We start from the raw sequence: 20765 nt of genomic DNA on the forward strand, positions 1-20765 counted from the left end.
TTGAGAAGAATATTGTTGTGACGATGTAGAGAGGGACAAAGAAGAAAAGTGTAAAATAAGAATACTGTTAATTACTGTTCATATTGTTCATTGGGCGATAGATGCTTTTAATTATAAGGAGATATATATGCATACATATATACATGATATGGATAGTCACACAAACCCGCATATATATGCGTGCAGATATAATATCAATAATATTCACTACAAGAAAATTACTTATTTATGGTTAGCTATTTCCTATGAAAGTAACTATTTCCTACTAAAATGAGTTTGTATTCGTAGCAAATAGTTATTCTAGTTGCAAATAGTCTGTTACAAATGCTCGTTTAGATTCTACTTAAGGACTTTATTAATTCTAAACTAGTTCTTGTACAACATTTTCTTTAAGGTCTCATTTGTTTTCGCAGATGAGATGAATTGAGATTAAAGTTAAAATTTGAATAAAATATTATTAGAATATATTTGTTTAATATTATTTATTTTTTTAGATTTGAAAAAATTGAATTGTATATTTTATAGTGTAGAAATTTGATAAAGTTGTAATGATTAAATGAGATCAGTTGATAGGAATTGTAAAAACAAACGAGGCCGAAGTAGAAGTTACTTAATTAATATATTTTAATTGACAGTACTTTTAGAATTCTAGATGGTAAAATACCCTCAAGTATAGATATACAGAGCTCGGATTTTTATCTAAAATTATTTTTGTATATATCAAATAAGCCACCAAATCATTTATTTTAATCGCAATTAATTTATCCATAGAAATATATTCAATAGACATGAATATATGCCTCAATTTGTGGAAACCATTTTATTTTACAATGCACATAAAATATCGATATATATGGCCTTTATGATATGTGCTTATTACATGGAATAATAGGTAAAACGAGAGAGAGAGGATTTATTGTTGAGTAGAATATCTTCTGTAATTAAAATCACCTCTCACCAGGATGAAAGAGCCGGGATATTGCTTTGTTCATTCCTGAAGAAATTAGTGGGATCGACAATGGTTTTCACATGAACCAACCTGTTAAAGTTGCTCTTGAAATATTTAGTACCCCATATACTTGCCCGTCTATAGCTTGTGTTGCCTTCCTTACTATTTGTTCCTATGTCAAGGTCCCTATAATTGATGTATGCCGCTCTTGGAGATTTTGAAACATAGGCAGCCATGTAATTGTAAAGCCTTCTAATCCAACTTATATGCCTCTCGGATGCCGCAATTCTGGACTTCTTCTACCCATTACACCAAGTGTTGGATTTTGTAGATGTTACCAACTCTATGTGGGAAAGGAATTGCAGATTCCGAGATTTCACTCATTCTTCCCCCATACGGACTCAGGATTAATAAGGCATATACATTACCTTCAGAAAAGCATGAACATTCTAGAGCATTGGAGAATAGCTTTGCCAAATCACATTGTAGCAGTGAGAATAAATAGACTTGCTAGGTGTCACAATATTTGTGGTCATTCAATTCAATTATGTTATATACATATTCTATAAATAGTCACTTCTGTACAGAGCACTGTGGGTGAAAATATCTAGGAATACAAAAGCTGTTCTAAGGAACTTTTCCACAAGCACTTGGCGTGCATTTCCTTCTCTGTTTTATCATGGTATCACGAGCTTAACAGACCCGCGTCCTTTATACATTTTTATTTGTTTCTTTTCTCTTTTCTCTTCGTCTTACAGATTTACAGTCATGGCTCCATCAAAATCAACCAATGCTTCTAACTCTCCCTCCCTTCTTAACTCTGCAAGTCATTTTGTAACAATACAACTCACCATTGAAAATTTTCTTCTTTGGAAGGCGCAAATGGTGCCGTATTTGAAGGGGCATCAAGTCTTCGGACATGTTGATGGTTCTCTTCTCATGCCGCCTGCTACCATTGATGATCTTCCTAATCCTGCCTATCTTCAATGGCTTCATCAAGATCACTTGGTGATTTCGGCCATTAACTCTTCCTTATCTGATTTGGTCTTAGCCCAAGTTATAGATTGTTCTACTGCATCTGAGATCTGGAAAACTCTCATTGATCTTTTTGCAGCAAAATCTTCCACTCACCTTACTCAAAACAAAATTCCAACTCGTTACTATAAAAAAGGGATTTGACTCAATCACCGATTATTACAACAAAGTAAAACCTCTTGCGGCTACTCTAAATGCTGCGGGCCATCCCTTAGCTGATTCTGAAATCTCCATCATTATTTTAGCTGGTCTAGGCACAGATTATGACTCTTTGGTCACCTCTCTCACAACATGACCTGACTCTCACTCTTCAATCCAGATCTATAGCTATCTCTTTAACTATGAGTCTTGTCTTTCTCATCAAACCAACACTCTCTTATCTGTCACCTCCATCACAGCTAATTCCACTGTCAAAACACCACCATCAAGTCACTTTAATTTCTCACGTGACTGTAACAACTTTTCTCGTGGTCATGGTCGTGGACGTCATAATGGACGTGGAATTCTTCCTGGACCCCGACCTCCCTTTTCTCCTTTCTACAACAGATTTGTCTATCAAGTGTGTCAAAAAGGGGGTCATACTGTAGTTACATGTTACTATCGTTTTGATCAGTGCTATCAATCTCCTCCACCTCAATCACTCACGGCTAATTATACGACCATTACTCCAGATCCCTCTCACATGAATACTTGGTTTCTAGATTCAACTGCTTCACATCATTTTACATCTGAATTACAGAACCTCAATTTGGACTCGTCTACTTATCAGGGCCCTTAAACAGTGAGCATTGGTGATGGTTCCAGTCTTCCTATTCACAACACAGGCTCGACTCAATTTTCTTCAAACACTGGCCAATTTCTCTTACATAATCTTTTACATGTTCCTTCCAATATCTCGTAATCTACTTTCTGTTCGTCAATTCTATCAAGATAATAATGTCTATTTTGAATTTCACTCTTCTTTTTTCTATGTGAAGGATTCATGCACCCAGGCAGTGCTTCTTCAGTGCCATGTTGAGAACGGTTTGTATGTGCTTTGGACGGATGCAGAGCCTACACCACCTAGTCTTCCATTTCTCCTCAAGCTTATGTTGGTCTTCGTACAACCGCTCAGCTCTGGCACTCTAGGTTGGGCTATCCCTGTCCTCGCACAACATCTCTCATCCTATGTCAATATTCTCTACCTCTCAGCACGTCAACTTCTCTTCAACATTGTTCTGCATGCACTTCGGCCAAAGCACACTCACTACCTCCTCATTCGTCACCAAGCTGATCCAGCTATCCTTTTCAGCTATTGTTTTTTGATGTATGGGGTCTTGCGTCTACCTTGTCCACAAAAGGATCTCGTTATTTTCTTTCTATTGTAGATGATTACTCAAAGTTTATTTGGTATTTTCCAATGCAATTAAAGTCCAATGTCTCCTCTCTTGTTACTGCTTTTATTCAATTTGTGTGAAATCAATTTCCCTACAATATTATTTTGGTCCAAATAGATGGAGGGGGTGAATTTCGCCCCCTTCAATCCATTTTTCATAATTTTGGAACTTCTCATCGCATTATCTGTCCATACTCTCATCAACAAAATGGGAGTGTGGAACGTCGTCACCGTCACATTATGGAGATGGGTCTTGCCTTACTCTCTCATGCATCAATTCCTCACACTTATTGGGCTAAGGCTTTTCTCACTGCCACTTACTTAATAAACCGCATGCCCACTCCACTACTTCAAAATCAATCTCCATTCTAGATTTTAATGGGTCAAGTCCCAGAATACTCATTTTTAAAAGTTTTTGGATGTGCTTGTTGGCCTAATTTACGGCCCTTTAACACTCATAAAATGGACTACATGTCTAAAGAATGTGTGTTCATGGGTTAAAGTCCAACTCACAAAGGTTATCTCTATCTCCACATAGATTTGGGCCGCACTTTTATTTCCAGGGACGTCATTTTTAATGAGACTATCTTTCGCTTCTCTCAACAGCCTAAACTTGATTCTATGCCCACACCAAAATCTTCATCAACGTCTCTCTCTCCATCTGACTCTATTGGACCTGCATCTCATATCTCTCTTAGCCCACTCACGATCCGAACCACGACTTCTACCCATAATCAATATTTGAGCCCACAACTCCTCACTTAGCCCATACTCCTTCAACAACAACTATTTCAGACTCAATGATCTCTCAACCATCACCTAGGGCTTCAACATCTCCATCAGTCATCTCCTCTACATCAAACATTCCATCCGCCGCCAACAAATCTCCCATTCCAGAAACAGAGCCTTCGTCCTCACCTCTCAATCAGGCATGGTGACTCAAACAAAGACCCACTCTCTTCATCCTCGTCAGTGCACGGATGGGACCATTCCATGGCCTCCACCCAAGCCGACAATTTCTCTCACTGAGTCATCCTCTATTCCTTTAGTTCCAGAGGAACCCACGTCATTCACTGAAGCCTCTAAATACCATGAGTGGCGATCTGCCATGGCCACTGAAATAGATGCTTTGCTTCAAAACCGAACGTGGCATCTTGTTCCTCCATCCATTTCTTATAATCTGCTTGGCTCAAAATGGATTTTGAAAACAAAACGTCATGCCGATGGGACCATTGAGCGGTGTAAGGCCAGGCTTGTGGCTCAAGGATTTCATCAACAACAGGGTATTGATTACTCTGAGACGTTCAGTCTAGTGGTTAAACCCACTACCATCAGGCTACTTCTCTCAGTTGTTGTTTCCTCTCAGTGGGCTCTTCACCAACTAGACATACAAAACGCATTCTTGTATAGAGATCTTGAGGAAGCAGTGTACATGAAACAGCCCCTCTGTTTGTGAATCCAGATTTTCCTCTTCATGTCTATAAGTTAAACAAGTCTATCTATGGTTTGAAACAGGCTCCTAGAGCCTCGTTATTTATCTTCCGCACTGGCTCTGATTGCATTTATCTCTTGATATATGTAGATGATATACTTGTCACTTGTTTGAGTCCTCTACTGATTTTGCAATTTATTGCTAGCTTGAGTAAATATTTTCCAGTCAAGGATCTTGGTTTATTACATTATTTTATGGGTATTGAAGTTCATAGGACGTTCTTGGGTTTATTTTTGTCTCAGACCAAATACATTACTGATTTACTCAAAAGAAATAATGTGCACAACTGTAAGGCAGTCTCTACGCCCATGTATAGTTCGGAAAAACTCACTACTTTGGATGGTTGTACATATGAGAACCCACAATTGTATCGTAGTGTTGTAGGGATTCTTCAATATATTGCCTTCACTCTTCCTGATATTTCTTTTGCTGTATACCTTCTCTATCAATTCATGCATAATCCTCGTCTTCCACATTGGTCAGCTGTTAAACATATTACTCGGTATCTTAATAATACACGTCAACTTGGCTTAAGTTTCTCTTCATCCTCTTCTACTAAACTAACTGCATTTTCTGATGCTGATTGGCCTAGGTGTCCTGATGACAGACGGTCCACTGCAAGTTTTTGTATTTATCTTGAAAATCATTTAATTTCATTGGCTGGGTGTCTGTGGCGCCCCCGACCCCCATGTATGGAAACTTGAGAATCGAGACACCCGGTTGATGACAACACGGTCACGCATTCCAACGATAGTGCCAAGTGTGTGTACATGCAACAGTGTACAATGAACAACGCAGTGGATAATTTAAGTAAGTCAACTAAGTACTAGAATTTTTAATACAAATTTACATGAGTAAAACGTTTGAAAAGAAGTTATACACTTATCCCAAAATAAAATATAATATAAGGCTAAATACAAATACGAGTGATCCCATATCACTCCTCTGGCAGAGCCAAATCCTCAAGCTCACCTTTAGCATCATCTGCATCGAAATCTACATTACCATAAACTGTACCGCAGGTAAGTATAATCCAAAAAACCCTCGAGAATAAAAATGCATTAATGCATCCAACAATTATGCATGCATATGATGAAATATGCACTATGCCCAAAACATCATTTTTTCCAAAAATGAATATTTTTCAACGAACGCCAAAATCCGATTTGACTCAAAACATATCCATAAAAACATTTCCCGCCATTTTTCTTGAAAATGGCCCAAAACAATAATCCATCATTTTTCCAGAAAATGGTTCACATAAAATCATTTTATCCAACACACACTATTTTCTCATAAAATAGCCCAATATTCCATTTCAACTGTATGCACCATGATCTCCCCTAGGGATCATCCGCACACCCTGACTCCCTTCGTCACACCACGGGTAACGATCGTGCGAGTGACTTCGTAGCAAGCGATGCCCAGTTCCACACCCAGCGCGTTCGTGGCCAAGCATCCTCTAGCCCCGCCAGCAGAGGGGCCACAGAGTCGGCACGAGAGCGTTACCGTCACGTCCAATCCCGTTGTCGCCGAGCGACAACCCAGGGATGTCACCCAGTATATTCCGCCCCCGAGTGACCAGAGGAGCTCCACAGAGATGATGCCCCATCTCGGCTTGGGGTCGTGATACACACGCACCCGAAATCCATTTCTCACATGAAAACCCAGCTTTCATAAAATACACATGAACATGTATGCAATCATGCGAAAACACAGTTTTCGTTTACAAACATGAACATGTATGCAAGTATGTAATGTACATGAAACGACACAATATCCAACAACCAACAAATAACAACACACAACAACGCCATTCTCCAATCCATCCGACCTCCTTACTCCTCGGACTCAGTCCAGCACAACCAACCACATCACAATAAAAATGAGTTAGTGCAAAAATACATTTAAATCATGAACGTTCTTTGGAAAAATACTTACAGTGTTATACTATAATTTTTGAAGGATCATAGAGGTGCTAGAAGTGGAGGCACAACAACGTAACAGTGCAAAATGCACTATGGCCGTGGGTCTCAAAATGCAAGATTTTGAACAGAGATAAACGAAGACTTGAGATTACAAGAGAAGAGCTTAGGGATATTGGTGAAGCTAATGGTGGTGGTGGTTGGCCGTGGGTGGCAGCGTAGAGGGCGGCTGAAGTCCAAAAAGTCCAAAATGGAAATGGAGTTTGATGGGCTTCACCGGTGGTGGATTGGAGCTGAGGATGGGTGGGTTAGGTAACTGGGAGGTAGCCAGTGATGTGAAAAAATGGTGGCCAATGGTGGCGCGACGGCGGCGCGCGAACACAAGAGGTGCCACGGCTTGATGTAGTGCGTGGAGGAGATTAGCGATGATGACCACGACGGCGTACGACGGCACTGGGTAGAGGACGACGCAACGGACGAGGGAAAGAAAGGAAATCGCGTGGGAGAAGAGAGACAGAGTAAAAAAGAAAATGAGAAAAAGAAAAGAAGAAGAACAGAAAAAGAGGAAAAGAAAAAAAAAAGTGAGAGAAAGAACTGAGGTCCAATCCTCACATCTTAGGTCAGAAAAATGATCCAAAAAAAAAGATTTCAAAACAGCAAGTCAAATAAAATAATTTAAACGTAGTGATTAAATGAAAATAAAATAATTAAATCAAACAATAAATTAATTTAAAATGAAGAGCAATTTAATTATATAACAATAATTAATATTAAGAAAACATATCAAAATAATTTTCACAAATGAAAAATCATAAAATTAAACCAACGAAAAATCCAATAATCTTAAAACAAGAAAACTAATATTTAAATTAATAAAAATAATCTTTCAATTAAAAATACACTAAAACACGGAGTGTCACACGGTCTTCTACCGAAGCTGAGTACAAATCAGTTGCTAATACTACTTGTTAGATTCTTTGGTTGCAGTCACTTTTACAAGAACTTACATTGATCTCTCGGAACCTCCCACTCTATGGTGTGACAACATTGGGGCCACATATCTGTCAATGAATACGGTACTGCATTCTAGGACAAAGTATGTTGAATTGGACTATCATTTTGTCTGTGAAAGAGTTGCTGCTAAATCACTGCATGTTGCATTTGTTTCCAGCAAAGACCAAATAGCTGATATCCTCACGAAACCGCTGTCCACGACTCACTTCACACTTCTTCGATCAAGCTTGTATTGTTCTCCTCCCTTCTTGACTAGAATTGGCAGCACTTAAGATGACGCGAATGAATAGGTCTTCATCAAGCTTGTCTGCAACATATTGCCACTGATGAACAAGGTTGGTTGCATTTTGTTCCAACTTCCTATTAACTGTGAAAACAGTCACAGTTGATGGAACATGAACCAACTCAATTTTCCATGCAACAATGACTCCAAAGCTAGCCCCTCCACCTCCACGAATGGCCCAAAATAGATCTTCTCCCATGGATTCTCTGTCAAGAATTTTGCCCTTAACATCAATCATTTGGGCATCAACAATATTATCTGCAGCAAGACCATATTTGTGCAACAAGGTGCCGTACCCTCCACCACTGAAGTGTCCACCAACACCCACAGTCGAGCAAACTCTCGCAGGAAAGCCAAAGTTCCTACTTTTCTCTGCAATCGACCTATAGTATACTTCACCGATAATGGCACCGATTTCAACCCATGCAGTGCCATTCTCTACATCAACATTGATTGAATGAAATTTTATCAGATCGATTATGACAAATGGAACATGAGAAACATAAGAAAGGCCCTCATAATCATGACCTCTGCTTCTAACTCTTATTTGCATGCCATGTTTTTGGGAACACTTAGGGCAAGTTTGGAAGGTGAGATAATAATTTTGTGTTTTGTTTTAGTGATTAAAATATTATGTTTTAATATTATTATTATTTTGGGATTTGAAAAATGTGTATTGAGATTTTAAAAAGTTGAATTGTTTATTATATTTTATATGGAGATTTGAAAAAAGTGTAATGATGAGATGAGATGAGATGAGAATTTTGTATTTTGTCTTATGTCCCAAACCTGCCCTTAATGGTTGCTTGAATTTGGGAGACATGCAATGGCGTAATAATGACTAGAGGTTTCGGGGATGCTAGTGTTGAGATTCTTGGATTTTGTATGGAGAATTCCCATACAGATGAATATGAGGAATTGGCAGGGGTGTAAATGACTTGAGAAATTGAGGAGGTGGAGTTCCAGCATGAAGGGTCAGGCATTGAAGGAAGTCTTCATGGGTGTGGGCTGAAGTTGCCCATAAAAATGAGAAAAGAAGAGTAATAACAATTGGAAGAAGCACTGAAGAGCTAACGGGCTTCATTTCTGCTTCTCTATTTACATTCTCCTTGTTTCTCAAATTTCTGAGACAACGCCCCTCTCTGGATAGGATTCGATCGGTTATTCGAAGCAGTTCGGGATTGGCTTCTCAACCCGTGGTGTCTGCTATGCCTAAGCCGAGATCTATCTTTCTTAGATTTTCTAACGAGTTGGATTTCAAGAAGGCATTTTCTAGGGAAATATGTGATGTTAATGGTATCCCTTTTCGTATGTTTCACTGGTCTCCAGAGTATACAGAAGAAAAGGAATCGTCATTGGTCCCGATATGGATTTTCTTACCTAATCTCCCTCGGAATTACTATCATGAATCATTCCTTAATAATATCAGCATGCCAATTGGAAAATACATACAACGCAATAATTGCACGCGTCGTGTAACACGTACTGATGGAGCCCGTGTCTGTGCTGAAATGGATGCTGCTATTGCCCCAATTGAATCTTTCCGGATGGAGTGCCGCATCAGCCTGGTAGTAGATTACAACATGTGATTTATGAGAATCTCCCAGCTTTTTGTTGTCATGTCAAGTCCAAGGCCATAATATTGTGAAATGTAAAGGAAAGCAGAAAAAAGGTGGGGCCTCTGTGCTGGAAGGCGCTAAGGATGAGAAACGATGGGTGCAGAAGGAAATTAAGGAGTCTAATGATGCGTCGGTGAAGGCTTTACATGAAATCAGTGAAAAGGGAAAAGAAAAGGTGAATAACCTGCTGCAGGAGCACTCTATAATAATTGAGGAAGTCGAGGAGGGGTTAGAGATGGATATTAATTTTCAAAATGGTGAAGCCAGTGCTCTTGTTTTAAGGAATGAGGTTTTGGAAAATCAATCTTCTATTGGTAATGCTAACATGTCTTCTATTGAATCATCCGGGGTCTTGGCTGGGTCGCGACAAGCTGGAGATAATCTTGCTAGTGATAATAACATGGGGGACAGAACTTTGCTTACGAATGATCGGGTGCAAGAGCTTACTGAAGCTATTGTGCAATATGTTGGCCTAGAGGTACCAGTGTTTTCTATCATACAAGAGGTTCGTGAGGACCACAATGGGACTGGCTCTGATTCTCTCTTCAATCCAGAAAACAGTCCTTCTGAGAGAAATGTGAAGCGGGGTGCTATGGCAGCAAGAACAGAGGTTGATGGTGACATGAATTTGTGAGATGAAGAAGTTGTGCCAGAGGTTGTTATTTCCGGAAATGCTTTAGAGTTGGATGATGTACAAGATCCATGCATGGGATCCAATAATGAAATAGATGATATAACTGGAACATATGTGTAAAGACAAAATTATGCCTCGGATAATGAGATAAAATCAAAAGATGGCTACGTTGTGATAATAAGGAGCTCCAATAGGTCCTGAAGCAGGCCTCTCAAACTCAATCTATGATAAGTTCTCTTCTTTATTGGAACTTGCGAGGTCTAGGGACCTCTAAAATGCAACTGTGTAAGTTGATCCGAAAGTTTAAACCTGGAATCATTGCTATTGCGGAGCCTTTCATTTCAGATAGTCAAATGTGGAGTCTACAACGCTCTATTCGTTTTCTTAATGGGATTTCTAATGAAGCTGAAAATGGAAAATTATGGATTTTATGGAAATACGCTTCTCATGTTAAAATTATCTATCGAGGCTCTCAACATATTACAGTGGAATACTCTGAGTCTGGTAAACTTCTGTACTTTTCCTTTGTGTATGCACGTTGCACTCAACATGAACGCAGCGACCTTTGGGCAACTTTAGCTTCTAATGTGCCGAGTGGTTCTTCTTGGCTGATTTCTGGCGACTTTAATATCATTCTGGTTGATTCGGAAAGAAGAGGTGGTAGGCCAAGGGTGCAACTAGCTATGGAAGAATTTAATTCTTTTATTGACTCTGGTGGTTTATCTGAACTGGGATACTCTGGAAATATGTTCTTTTGGTGTAATGGTCATCTGGGATTGTCCCGAAGCTGGGCTAGATTGGACAGATCTCTCTTGAACTCGAATGCAGCTATGGATTTTCCTAATGCTCACATGCAATACTTGCCTCAGACCAATTTAGATCATGCTCCTATGGTCATCTGGATGGATTAGGTGCTCAACTGCTACGGTTTTCCTTCTTTTAAATTCCAGCAAATGTGAATTTCTCATGATTCTTTCTTTGACTGTGTTAAAAAAGCTTGGGATGAAGATGATATTAATGATAAGGGCCTTGTTAGATTGGCTAGAAAGTTATAAAAAAACAAAGGGTTGTTTGAGTGCTTGGAATAAAATGTACTTTGGTAGAACTGATGTTAATATCAATATGCTAGAGGCACGTATCGAAGCATTAGAGGAGTCTTTACAACATGGGCACTCTGAAGATGATGAGATTGATTTATTGACTTCTCGTTTAGAGTTAAATATTTGGCAACAAAGAGAATCCACCAGGCTAGCCCAACAATGTAAACAAGTGTGGTTAAAGAATGGTGATGCTCATATCCAAATTTTCCGGGCTTTAAAAATCCATAATCATACTATGGTGCATCAGATGTCTCTTAGGGATGGTCGTAGGCTTTCTTCTCCTAAAGATATTCACAATGAGGCTATTAATTATTTTTCAGACTTTCTTTCGTTTAAACGAAGTGGCCTGTTACCGGATTTGTCTCATCTTTTAAATCCGATGCTTTGAGGTTGATAATTTCAATTTTTGCAAGCTCCCTTCGATCCAAGAAATATAGGAATCCCTTTTCTCCATTTCGACTGATAGCAGCCCTGGCCCTGATGGTTTTGGGTCCGATTTTTTTAATCTTGCTGGGATATTGTTAGTAAAGATGTGGTAGATGCTGTTCAAGATTTTTTCAAGGGTACCTCTCTTCCAAGGTACTACTCAGCTACGTCTCTGGTTTTAAATCCAAAGGTGGATAACCCAACAAGCTTTGATAAGTTCCGACCTATTAGCCTGTGCACTGTGATTTATAAAGTTTGTTCCAAGATTTTGGTTAAACGGCTATCTCCTGTCCTTTCAAAATTTATCTCTCAGGAGCAAGGTGCCTTTATTCCTAGAAGAAGTATTTTTGAAAATATTAGTTTGACTTAGGAAATAATTCACTGTTTAAATAAATCTAATCGGGGGGGCAATGTGGTGTTGAAAATTGATATTGCCAAGGCTTATGATAGTATCAATTGGGATTTTCTATTACACATTTAAACAGTTGGGTTTGTCGGAACAGGCTTGTGGCCTTTTAAATCAATGTGTTCGCTCCCCGTGGTTTTCTGTGATGATGAATGGAATTTCCAAAGGTTTCTTCCCAGCTGGTCGTGGCAAGGTGACCCTATCTCTCCCTATCGTTTTATTATTGTGGAGGAAATTCTATCTCGTATGCTTAAGAAATTTTTTCTGGATGACAAAATTCTTCCATTCTTTCATCCTCGAGGTACGCCTATTATCTCTCATCTTCTTTATGGTGGTGACATTGTTATTTTTGTCAATGGGAATAAAACGTCTATGAAATATATTTATGATATATTAGCCATCTATGAAAATTGGTCCGGCCAAAGAGTTAGTAAAGATAAATCTTCTATTATTTTTTCTAAAAGTATTTCTACTCATCGAAGACGTTCTATTCTTAACATCACTGGATTTATTGAAGGCACTTCGCCTTTTAAATACCTTGGTACTCCCATTATTGCTAGCAGATTAAAGGCTATTCATCTTGATGATATGGTGAGTAATATCTGTCGCCATGTAGGGGGATGGCAAAAAAAAATTTTATCTACTAGGGATCGGCTTCTTTTACTTAAGCATGTCCTTGCTAGTATTCCCATTCATGCTTTATCTATTGTTCATGCTCCTCTTTCTGTTATTCATAATATTCATAAATGCATGAGTAATTTCTTTTAGGGTGCTAGCCACGGAAAAAATAAGAAACATTGGTGTTCTTGGAAGAATATTTGTAAACCTTGCCAGAAAGGAGGACTAGGCATAAAGGATCTCCAGGATGTGCAAAAAACTCTTCATATAAAAGTTTATTGGAAAGTCATTAAGGACAATTCCCTTTGGTCGAATTTTTTCCGGGGCAAATATATCAATAATAATCATATTTCCATTGTCAATAAAACAAAAGGAAGTAGATTTTGGAAAAGTATTATGTCTTGTATGCCGGATGTTCTTAAACAGTCTAAATGGAAACTAAAGGATGGGAATATCTCTTTTTGGAGGGATAATTGGTTAGAAGAGGGCCTGCTTTGTGAGAAATTTTCCATCTCTAATCTCCCTATTCTTCGTGTTAAGGATTGTAGAATTGATTCTGGTTGGGATGTGACGTTGCTCCAAAGTCTAGTTGGTGAGCAACAAGCGGCTGTGATCCTGCGTACATTGTGCACTGCCAAAACTGGTGATGACGTTTTAGTATGGAAAGGTAATCCAGATGGTGAGTTTTCTACTCATAGTGCATGGGACATTTTGAGAGTTCGGTCCTCCAATCTACAATGGACCAATTGGGTTTGGCACTCTTCTTTACCTCAGAATATTTCTGTTATAATCTAGAAAGCCTTTAATTCCTCTTTAACTGTCGATGACCGATTGATTAAGGTGGGTATTCTTATTGTTTCCAAGTGTGATTGTTGTGTGAATGGGTGTTATGAAGATCAAAATCATGTTCTGGCTGGGGGGGAGTTTGCTCGCGAGATATGGAAGGGAGCTGCGCCATGCTTGTTGGTATGCCATATTTTTCTCGACAAAGTTGGCATGACATTATTAATATGTGGTTTCACAAGGCATCTAGTCGTTCACAATGTGGACAAATTTTGGGTGTAATTCCTACTATCATCACTTGGAGATTATGGATAAGAAGATATAAGTGCTGCATGGTGGGTCTTCAGGATTCTATAAAGTCAATTTGGAGAGATATTCTATTCTGGATAGGGAAAGTAGGAGAAAAAATGAAAGCTGGTACCTCTCTATCTCACGGTGATGAGAGGATTTTGCATAGTCTGCATATTCCTATAAAAAGGCCTAAAATGAAACCTATGTACAGTGTTAAATGGATAAAACCTCTGAGAGGTTGAGTAAAACTTAATGTGGATGGTAGCTCCTTAGGGAACCCGGGACGTGCCAGAGCTGGAGGGGTTATTAGAGATGATAAAGGCAATTTGATCAGGGGTTTTTCTGAGCATTTAGTCATGAGATCGAATAATTATGCGCGCTGAGGGAATGGGGCTCCTTGTTGGACTGTGAGTTGTGCATAATCTGGGCCTAACTCATGTTGATATTGAATTAGATTCCATAATTGTTGTTCAGTGGGTTCAGAAATCCCAGTGTAGACTTTTTATACAAAATATAATAAACAATTAAATTTTTTCAAATTCCAAAACAACTTTTTCAAATTTTCACACAAAATATAATAAGTAATTCAACTTTTATTCTACTATTCACAAACCATCTCAACTCATTTCTGAATCCAAATCTCTCCTAATTGTCATGTGTATGTACTTTTCTTCAACAAGCAAGCATGCATGCATGGGGCTAATTAATTTTGGACTCATCGGTATATATATTGACCTGCGTGATCATGCATGTTTCAGATTTCACGACTGTAATGCATAGTTGTGAATTTCGTATCGTACCGGCTGGTAAGGCTGAAATTTTTCGTACTGGTCGTCCGGCTGGTACAAGTACTATATCTATTTCGTACCGGCCGATATTTCGGCTAGTGTTTTTTTTTTCTTTTTTTCAAACTACAAGTTTATTTTTTAACCTACAATTCAGACTAGACTATTTATAATTTATATATATATGTATTTATATATAATTTATTTATATATAGACTATTATTTTAGAATATAATTTTTATATATAATTTATTTATATATCGACTATTTTGAAATGTTATCCTGAAACGCTATCTCGAAACGGTACCAGTACCAAAATATTTCGTTCCAGTGCCTTAACCAGTACAGCATCCGGTACGGTATTCAAAACATTGCTGTAATGTCGATTTATTTTCGCAAGAACATTATAGTTTAAGATGGGGTCAAAAATCGAGCTTTACAAGAAGAGACGTGCTACGTCCACCGCTCCCAGCCTACTGTTAGGTAATTTTATTTTTTTTGCTGTTTTTACATATATTTTTTAATACTTTTAAATATTTAAAAAAAAAATAAAAATATTATAATATTATTAAAAAATACTTCTTTAATTATTAAATAAAAAAATAAAAAATCACAATAATAAAATAAAGCATTAGAAATGAACATAAAAATAACATTTTCCTCACCAGAATTACGAACCGTGCAGCTTATACGTGGAATTTTACTTATTTAGCTATGCGGTGGAATAGTCAAAGCTCAGCCTTCGAAAATGTCACGATCTTCCCTACTTAATGAAGATTCTAAAAGGTACATTACCATCTTAATTTTTTTTTAAAAAAAAAAAATCATTACCATCATTACAAAAAAAAAAAAAAAACAAATTTTTATGATTAATTTATTATAAATAAAAGACTATTTATAATTAATTTTAATTATAAATAATTATTTCGTTAGAATTAATTAATTACAAATAATTAATTTTCTTATTATACATCTTAATTAGTTCAAACTTACCCGGTACGTGTAATAAAAATAAGTTTAAAATAGTAATTAATTAATAAATCATTTTTTTGCTGAATTATCTATTATTATTTACGATGATCATTCAAAGAGATCAACAATCTCTGCCTTTGCTAATTAGCACTTTGACATGTACGTTTGAAGCGTAATTTCGCGTGCATCGATGGATCTTTCACTTTCATCAATCTTATTTAAGTTAGGAAAATGATAAATACACAACCGGCCTTTTTATAATCATGTTTTCAATAAATGAAATTTTAAAATAATTATAAAAATATTATCGTCTTGCAAAAATACCTTTATTTTAAATCGTGCTTATGAAATTAAGAGTAATACTACTCATCTATTTTCTCATTATCTTCGTTTCATCCCACAATGTACTAGTATTAGATGATTGAAAACTATTTAAATACAACATCATGTGATAATAAGAAAATAGATGATAAATCAATTTTTCTTATAATATTGTTATTGAAATCATGATGAGTTTTATCGCTTCTAGAATGCTTAAAAAAATAAATAGGAGTAAGTCATCTCAAAGCATTTTTGCAAATTATATATATATATATATATATATATATGAGAAATGGTACAATGAAGTTTCACACCATATAACTCTAATTGACCAACATGTAATTTTTTATTTTTGTCATTCGAATATATTTAAACATACATATATTTAAGCATTAGAATAGAAGATTAATAAAAATAATAAATCATATATTAATTAAGTGAATATATATAGTACTATAAAGCTTCTATATAGAATTTCTCATATATATATATATATATATATACACATATATATATATATATATACACATACACGATTTGAATTTTGCATAAGGATTTGAAGTTTGCATAATGGACGGGTCATTAATCTCCACAAGGACTTTTCAAAGTTCTTTGACTTTTTCTTTAATTATAATTAGCTGCTTGAGTTAAATTTACAAATTAAGCTAGCTCTGAAGAATTAGGAAAAAGCCATTTATTCTAGTCAACGGTCCGAGGTTTGAAAATTTGAATTTTCATATAAATGGAAAAATTCCTGCTAGAAGCATCTGACACGTATGCATGCCTAGTCCTTGCGTGGTCCGCAATTCTTTCCAAGTATAATAGTATAAGAAAATAAGAAGTTCGTAGTGTCCACTGTATATTATATATGAATTAAATCAAACTATTTCATCATTAGTATTAGGCGTACCAGAAGTATTCAAATAGAATTATTTGCATTACATTTAGCAGGCCGATTATTCTTCGAAGCTGGGCCTTTGCTTGGGGGGGTATGGGTTCCGATCGGCCGAGTTGCCGCTCAGGACTCTACATGCATTCTGATGTTTGTAACTTTGTATATATATATATATATATATATATATATATATATATATGGTATAAAACAGAAAATAAAATCTAACTATGTTTTATACACTTTTTTTCTCATTAATAATTACAGAGAAGAAGAATATCAATAATAGCATGGAAAAATATCAGTATGAAATTGAGCCCATAAGTTTGTTATAATCCAAAAAAAAGTTTCTTGAAGAGTTTATTTACTTGCCGGCCGTAGATTTTTGTGGTCTTGATTTTTATGAAATTTTTAGATATAAAAACGGTTTTATTTCATATTATTATTATAATTTTTCTAAATTTTTACACAAAATATAATAAAAAATTAATCTCTTTCAAATTTTAAAACAATAATAATATTAAAATATAATATTCTAACAATATTTTATTCAATTTTTAACTTTCAACTTTCATTTAAAATCATCTCATCTCATTTCACTATCCAAACAAGATGTACTCAGATTATGCTTATTTTTATATTAATAAAATCTTTCTTATTTATAAGAAAACAAATTGGTATATTTTTCGAGAAATGAAATAAATGGATTGCCGTGGCCAAGACAATTAATTTTTGCAATCTAGTTATTAGCTTTGGGTGATATATATAACAAGAAAAGAATTCGTTGAGATTGATTGTAGTGATAAGTTGACAAATAGAGATTATCACTTCCAATATATCGTTGCATTGAAAGATAGGAAAGCATGAGTAGATACCAACTCTAGATAAAAGAAAAGCATATATAATCCCGTGTTAATTGAAAATAGTAGCATACGTGTTTTGCTTCTCAAAAATGGGATAAAAGGAACCAAATTGTTAATGAATAAAGCTAGCACATGAACCTCACCTGCACATTGGCCGGAAATAAGCAATGGATGGTGGTTGGTGGATTAGCGGGCAAAGAATCCGATGGTGGGGATATATTCATAGTAGTGGTACAGCTTAGGCCTAGAGGCCCAGTACTACTTTGCCCGCCCACTTGACCCCTCTCTAGGGTGGGCAAGGTTGTCCTCCCGCATCATGCAAGTAGAGAGGCGAGCGAACGAGCGGGCAACCGCCCAATGTGAAAGGCTGGGACGGGTGCTGGGCTAGGCTTCTACCCTACTCGGATTTCACTTGATCGCATTGCCCATATATATATATATATATATATATATATATATATATTAAAAAGAAATAAGTTTTATAATAAAACGACGTCGTTTTAGAGAGTTTATACGGCATCATTTCATTTTAGGTTTAATCATCCCTCTGCCACGCATAGTGTCTCTTTCTCATGCCTCTCTTAAGGAATGTTTGACGAGTGAGATAAGATGAAAATTTTATTAATAATATTAAGATGGTTTGTGAATAATAGTGAAATAGTTTGAGTTAAGTATTTACTAGGTTTTGAAAAATGAGATAAAAAAAGCTGAATATAAAATATTATTTTTATTTTGGAATTTGAAAAAGTTGAAATTTTTTTTTTTGTATTTTGTTTGGAAGTTTGGGAAATGTGTAATAATTAGTTTAAAAATTTTGTAATGATTAGTTTGAAAGTGATTGTGTTTGAGTTATGTTTGGGAATGAGATGAGATGGAAATTATTTCCAAACAACCCTAAGGTCTCGTTTGGTTATTCATATGAGATGAGATAAAAGTTAAAAGTTGAATAAAATATTATTAGAATATAATTTTGTAATATTATTTTTGTTTTGAAATTTGAAAAAGTTGAATTGTTAATATATTTTGTGTGAGGGTTTGAGAAAGTTGTAGTGATTAGATGATATAAGATGGTTTGGTTAGTCTAAATCTATCCAGACTTAAGGAACAGGAATTGTACACCAAACTTAATAAATGTGAGTTTTGGCTTAGATAGGTGAAATTATTGGGACATGTGATATCCAATGAAGGAGTAACTTTTGACCCCAGTAAGGTGGAAACAGGGATGAATTGGTAGAGACCGACCAATGTACATGAAATTTGGAGTTCTACTTGCAAGGATGGGACTCGACTATGGGCATTGAGACCTCATAGGGAAGCAGAGTCGAGCCGTATTGCGAAAGCACGTGCCACTATCCCAATGCTTGAGAGTTCAAAGGTGTCGATGTCTTCCCCTCATCGATATTGCCACCTTGAGGATGGACTGTCTTCTAGTGAAAATGACAAAGTTGGACCAAAGATTGACCCTACGTTTCGTCAATATGTATTATGACTCCGAGGACGACGAGATGGACTACCTTCCTCAAGATTCCACCTCAGACGAATTAGGATACCGCCACCTACATCACCTAACGACTCTACGGGGAACAAAGGATGTTAGCTCACGGTGAGTATATTACATAATTGTTTAATCCATTTGTTTTGTGCATACCCTTCGATTTCGAGGACGAAATCTTTATTTAAGTTAAAGATGCCCTCCATTTGTGCATGCCGTCCATTTGTTTAATCTGTTTGGGTTTCACTTACACAGGTCAAGCTTAGTACATATGTGTAAGAAGGTTGAGTATAAAACAAGGTATAACTATGCTTTCATACCAAGTCTTACACCATTTTTTCAAGCACCATACCTTCCCCCTTTGTAGCCTTGCACCAATTCTGCACATCTTTCCTTCAATTTTGAATTCAATCCTCCAAAATCGCCCAACACACTTAATCGAATGCATGCCCCTTCACACACTATTGCACTCCTCACAAGCAACAAAAACCAGCCATGCTTAGCCTGCCTGCACATCCCATACCCTTCCCCAAGTGGTCAGCTTTTCCAACAAACAAAATCCCCTTTCACTCAAGCCACCTGCCCCTCTCTCATGCCTCTCAATTTGCTTGAATCCTTTGCTTCAAATCACTTGCCTAATTTCACAAACAACAAGCATTTCAGCCCATGCCCAGCCTTGTACTGAAACCCCCTCCCTCTCATCTCAAGTTTCTTTTATTCCCACATCCACCTCAGTCATCCTCACTTACACAAGCTAAGCACTTCAAACTTTGCACAAAAGAGAAACCAAGTGTGAGAGAGAGGATAAAAGGTAGCAAGCTTTTTCTCTTAGTGCTAATTTCGGTAAGCCCTCTTTCCTCATCTTTCTCTTCTATTCTTGATACTCAAGTTAAGAACATGTTAACATGTGTGTTGGAATGATTTTCTTTAAGTGAAATGGTTTATTTTGGTGAAGTTGATATAGGCTCAATTCGGTTAGCATTAATCTTTTGTTGATTTGGACATTTGAAGTGCCATGTAGCCCTAGGACTTGCTTGGTAAATTTAGTTTTGATAAGCTTAGAACTTGCTTTTGGTAATAAGATTTATGATCCTTACATAAGTTTTCCATTTTAGAAGTTACATGAAACAAAAAGGGTAACAAAAGAATCTCGGTTAGCCACTTTGTTACAAGTAATGTTAACTTGAATTCTTAGTTCTAATGATGAGTTTTTTTATTTGTATGAACCTATGGGCTTGTGAATTGAGGGTATTGTTGAAATATGAGAGATTTTGGGAGTTGGAAGCTATTAAATAGCATGTTCATTTATGCCTATCTCAGTTGAACTATATGAGTTTGTCACATGTGTAGTTTTGAATTTGTATGAAGATTAGTGTCTTAGAACTTTCAAGAAATGTTGTTTGACAACATTTTCAATCTTGGATCACCTTGAAGATTTTAGAACCTAATGCAAACAAAGCATACTACACATGGATCTTGGAATGATGTTC

At 36.6% G+C, this 20765-nt stretch overlaps 1 pseudogene; it reads right to left on the reverse strand.

Moving 5' to 3' along the window:
- Positions 1-954: 954 nt before the first annotated feature.
- LOC108984727 lies at positions 955-9157 on the reverse strand (annotated as a pseudogene).
- Between the last annotated feature and the right edge of the window lie 11608 nt (positions 9158-20765).

This window comes from Juglans regia, chromosome 3 (genome assembly GCF_001411555.2).
Source record: "Juglans regia cultivar Chandler chromosome 3, Walnut 2.0, whole genome shotgun sequence".
Classification (NCBI taxonomy): domain Eukaryota; kingdom Viridiplantae; phylum Streptophyta; class Magnoliopsida; order Fagales; family Juglandaceae; genus Juglans; species Juglans regia.